This window comes from Cryptomeria japonica, chromosome 10 (assembly GCF_030272615.1).
Source record: "Cryptomeria japonica chromosome 10, Sugi_1.0, whole genome shotgun sequence".
Classification (NCBI taxonomy): Eukaryota; Viridiplantae; Streptophyta; class Pinopsida; order Cupressales; family Cupressaceae; genus Cryptomeria; species Cryptomeria japonica.
The window spans coordinates 404,094,392-404,100,391 of NC_081414.1; positions in this window are offsets into that span (position 1 = coordinate 404,094,392).

Consider the following 6,000-nt stretch of genomic DNA (forward strand, 5'->3'; position numbering starts at 1 on the left):
CTTGGTTTTATCATAATTTTGAAATAGTAGTCATCTACAAATTATCCTTTGAATTATTAGTCTATTCACCAAATATTTAAGTGGTTCATATATGGTGAAAAACGTTAATGGGGTAGCTAATAGATAATATCCAATTTTTATATAGTTCATAACCAATAGCCAATTTGTCTCTCTAAATGGTAGTGTAATTTCTTACTTCTTGTGATAACTCATAACTAGCATATGCAATTGGATTGTAATTATTTCATCTAGTTGCATTATTACTACTTCAATTGTGGTGCTTGATGCATCCACATTGGAATGGGATATTCCAATTTGGAAAAAACATAATAAATGTTTCCACAATCTCCCCTTTAAGTGTATCAAAGGCTCTTAACACCACTATTTTCATTGGAAAGTTTTCTTTGTCTTTTTCTTTAGAATTTCTTCTATTATTACAACTATTATCACTTATCCCTTGATAAAAAAATTATGATATTTGATATATCCCAAAAATATCTTTACTTTTGTTAGTATATTTGGGTCTAATAAGTTTATGATTATAACTATTTTTAGCAAATCAACCTGCAAACCTTCTTCATATACTATGTGACCCAGGAGTATCCCAAAAGGTATCACAAATATACATTAATTTAATTTTAATGGAATTTGTGGGCTTCTACATCATTCTAACATAAATCTCAATACGTGAACATGATCGTTAACTACTCTGGATACTATCCAATCATCCAGGTATACTTTTAGAAAGTCGTGAATAAAGTCCTTAAATGCATTTGTCATGATTCTACTAAATAGTTTGTGGCATTCTTTAAGCCAAATGACATCTGTGTATAGGAATTATCCTCATTTAGTTGTAAATGTGACTTTTGGTTGGCCTTTATCATGTAATTTTACATGGTGATATTCTAAGAAACCATTTGTAAATAAGTAGACATCCCTTCCTACTACTAATTTGAGTATTTTTTCAATGAAGTGGTTTTGAAAAGGGTCATGGATGCAAGCCTTATTTAATTCCCTAGACTCAATGCAAACTCTTATCTCATCAAATTTTCTATTTTAAACCACCATAGTGCTTATCCATTCCACATATTTTGTAGGTCTAATTACACCTCTTGCTAATATTTTGCCTAGTTCAACTTTTGCTCTTGTTTTTATATTAGAGCTCAATCAATATGGTTTTTTCCTTTATGATTTCACTCATTCCTTTAACTAAATCTTCATCATTCCTAAGTATTCTTTTATTTCTTTTAGATAGTTAAATACATCTAAGGAAATATGTCTTCATATTCTTTTAATATTTCTACTACTTGCATAACTTGTTTGTCATCCCAATAATATTTTTTTTTGTGATTTGGGGCTTCATTCTAAAGCTACATTCTTTTCTCTAGTTCTTAATGGTGCATTCAATCATGTATTTTGTACCATATTTTTAAAAAAAAAATTATCTTCCTCCTTCCTTCAGGGTCTTTTCCTTTAGGCTTCATAGTCTTATTCTTATACAAGAAGCAATAATTTTATGGAAGGTAACCTTTAGTGATTTGCTTGCATTTATTTACATATTTGCACATCTTGGAAACATATTTATAACCTATAGGCAACTTGAACATGGCTCAAGTTCTTGGAATAGGGATGAAGCAGAAGATCAACATGAAGCTCGAGACTAAAGAGTATAAACACCTATGAGGACTACTAAGAACATTTGAGAGTTTGACTAAATATTTAGAGCATTCTTACAATGTTCATAGAGAAAAAAAAATGGAGAAGCTTGGGGATTATATAGTGATTCAATTGTTGTTTCTCTTTCATTTTGAGTTTTCAACATAAGCTTATTGTGAAATAGAGATGAACTAAGTTTGAAAGATGTGTAAGAGTGAACATTTAAAATGGGAGATATGAATAATGTACCTAGCTAAAATGAATAGGTCTTGGAAGACAAATATGCATATACATTACTCATATCATTCTTAACTTAGGCATGAGAAACAAGATAGGTTTTGACCAATTTGATTATTCTTTGTTATTTGAGGAATAAATGATTTTTTTGATTAAAGTAAAAACAGGTTTTGAAGGGACCCCGAAACCCTTTACAAAAGGAACTTAAAAGATATAGCATTAAGAAACCAAAAGGAACAAACCAACGAAAAGCTAGCAAAAAACCATAGAAAACCGGCTAAAGCCAACAAAAACCAGCCAAATCCGAGAGAAGAAACTAATTGATATTTTTCAGGGCATTAGCCAGGGTATTGCTAATCCCATACAGGTCTTTGATATTTTCCCTAAGATTAGGGATATCCTTAGCAGAAGCAGCCGCAACTTTCTTGACACTTGCCGTGGTCCTCTTTGTAGCAACACCTGGAGTAGCTTCCCCACTGCCAATCTCGATAGTATCTTCATCCATGTCAAGGTCCACCACTAGTTTAGGAGAGCTGGAATTATCGAGGACCTTAGCAATATCCTCAAGGTTTTTAGTGAAAGCTGACAGGATATTCGGGATAATGCCCAACAAAATTTTTATCGCCACATTCCCTTCTTCCAGCGATTTAACCTTCTCCTCCATATCCTGCTTCCATTTTATCTGATCCCTATCATAATCCTTCCTTTTCTCGTTCATTTGTTTCCCATTTTTTTCCAAGTTCTTCAAAAGTTCATATGTCCATCTGTCATAATCCAATCTAGCCTCAGTGAGTTTTTTAAGGATATCCGGGAATAACCCTTTACCAGCACTTTCCTTATCCTCACTTAAATTGTCCTTAGTCAAATCCTGCTCAGGTTCCTTGTTCTCCTCCCTCTCAGAATTCACATCTTTATCCTCATTATCCTTGTCTTCCACATCCACCATAGGTTTGTTGTTGTAATTTCTAGGGCTAGCACTATGGATTGGGCTGTCATTATCAGACTCATTCTCACCACCTTCATCCTCTACACCCACCTCCTCATCTTTCCAGCTATCTTCACCATCAGAATCATCCATATCCATTTCACTGCCGTCTTTACCAGTTTCCTCTATATCATTATTTTCTTCATGGGATTCCATCCCTGAGGCACTCTTACTTTTTTTGCTAGAGGTCGCCTTCTCCTTCTTAGATTCACCTTCTTCCAATTTTCTCTTGGCTTTCCCTGGAGAAGCGGATAACCTCATGTTTTTCAGCATGGTGAGGGTTTTACAGTGCTCATAAATGAGCAGCAAAAGCCTGCAATGGAGAACCGGATTTGAGGGATTCTTATTGTGTTTGTTGAGGGACCTGAATAGATAGTAGGGCAGGGATACCCTTTTTGTCATGTCTGAAATGGTTAAATAGAACAAAGTGATAAGTGTGGGCCCTGGAAAAGCGGCCCTCAACAGTTATATATTCCATTATGGCATTCAAAACCCAGCCCCAGATTTTCTTGATATTGGAGGCTTCATAGTAACCCCCTGTGGCTTTGCCAATTTTAGCCCTCTCTTTTTCCTTATGCGGGAAAAGATTAACCGCGTTGTTGGAAACTTTAAGGTCTCTTAAAAAATTGAGCCCAGACTGGGGCATACCAGTCATAGTAGCTATGAGTCCCGCGTCCAATTTGAACTTTACCCCATAGATTTTAAAGGACCCATTACACCAATTTTCAGAAATTTTGGAAACAGCAAGATTTACCCTACCTTTGTCATAATCCACCAGCTTCTCCATAAAGCTTGTGAGGGACCCTTTTTCTAGCTTCACCCACACTTTCGACATCACCTTCCATCTTGACGTATTGTCTAGTTCCTCCCTCCTTAAATCTCCTCCCATTTTCGAATTCGGACTTTCAACTTCGTTTCTCTGCAAACTCAACACTTCTTTCCCGTAGTTACTCAAAATTTTGAAAAGGATGACCCACAAAGTGTGAGAAATAATATTAAAATTGGTTGGGATTCTGCCGCTTTGCCAGGTAATCATCACCCTTCCATCAAAGCATAAATTATTCATATACCCTATCATGATTATGCGGTCCTTCTCTCCCCATAAATATGTCCTTTCTAAGGAGCTCTTTAATATTCATATTAATATCTTCCCCATGCCACATCATTTGAGAATCAGAATTAACTCCTAGGTTCGCCAGACAGTCCACCACCATATTTTTCTCTCTAAAGGCATGTTGAATAATTATTTCTTTAAAACTGGCAATGATTTCCCTAGCTTTCAAAATAATGTTTTCAATTAACCATGATGGCTCAGACTCCCCCTTCAAACACTTTATAATATTAAGTGAATCTCCCTCAAGCCATACGTTATCATGATTAAGGTTCTTAGCTATAATTAGGGTATTCAGTGTAGCTGAGGCTTCGGCAAAATGACTAGTTTGACTCCTCAAAGGACCAGCCACCGCCATTATGCAACTTCCAGCAAAATTCTTGACAATGCCCCCATATCCAGCTTTACCCGGGTTCCCCTTAGAGGCCCCATCAAAGTTAGGCTTAATCCATCCCTGAGGAGCGAAGCACCAGACTAGACCTTCTCTTCCCTTCTCCTTACTAGGTATGGTAGTAGAGAGGTTCCACCTATCATTGAAGTCATCTTTAGCAGCTGGTCCATTATTAGTACCATAGATACATTCAAATATGCTCCTATAAATTTTATCCACCAGCACTTCAGGAATGGCACTTTTATCCCTAAAAATCCTATTGTTGTGCTCTTTCCAATATTCCAGATAACATTCAGGAGAGTAAGTTTCCAAGTCTCCACAATCTTTGGATTGGAATTAGGGCAATGCCATTGCTGCCAAGATTCCCCTAGGGAATTCGGAAAAAACCCAGCTCAATTTCCACCTGCTTAAGATGATTTTCCAGATTTCTTGACTAAATGTACACTGATTAAGAATATGGCAAGCTGTCTCTTCTTCCCTGCAACAAAGAGAACATCTATTAGGAAAAAAAAAACCTCTCTTTTGAAGGTTGTCCAGAGTTAAAACCTTGTTTTGGATGAAAATCCAAAAAAAGATATTAACCTTAGGAACTAATTTCGTGTTCCAGACTTTAGCCCAAATAGGAATTTCTTCCACAACTTCATTTTGGATAGCCACAGCTAAGTACATAGAATATTTCCCATCTGGGGTTTCCCTCCATATCAATTTGTCTTCTTTGTTGTCTCTAGGAACTTTAGCAAAGAGAGCAATCTGAAGGAACTTTAGTTCCGGACACTGCTGGCTAAAATCAATCTATTTCCCATTTCTCCAGTAGTCTCTGACCAACTCCCCAAACCTACTTTTGAACCAATCTTTCCAGTCATTGAGGATTGGAAATTCCTCCAGAGGTTTATCCATTATCCACCTATCTTCCCAAAATCTTATACTCCTGCCATCCCCCAGATTCCACATTCGACCAACAGTGGCCCAACTTTTAGCCGATTGGACTGCATTCCATATTGCAGAACCTTCAACAATAAAAGATTCATCTAAAAATTCTTCCTCATAAGGTTGCATATGAAGATATTTATTTTTCCAGATTAAATTCCATTCTCTTTCCTCCCCTTTCATTCTCCAAATTTGTTTAGCTAGTAAAGCCTTATTCATAGAACTAATATTCCTTAAGCCCAGTCCCCCTAAGGCCTTAGGAGAACAGATTTTATTCCAGGCAATAAATAATGTTTGTTATATATGATTGCACGTTTTTATTTTGATAATAAAAAATATATTTTTATCATGAGAATGTTATGGAGGAAATTATTGGAAAAAAATTATGAACACAAGATGTAGATTGATAAAGCAATAGAGCTATTTATTTCATAGAGTAGAGATAGAGAAGGTCCTAGCATATGGAGATGGATTAAATGACAATTGTGATTGTTCATTCCAAAGATCCTATTTTAAAATTTTACAAACCAAAAATATAGTATCTTAAGCATTGTTCCTATTAATTGCTATAAGCATGTGTAAAGAGATGGTATTCATTGAAAATTCATGCTTTTAATGAAGATAAGGGAAGAACCAAATAGGACTTCTCACCTCCGCAATAAGTCTACTAGTTCTATTTGACAAATAAAGTAG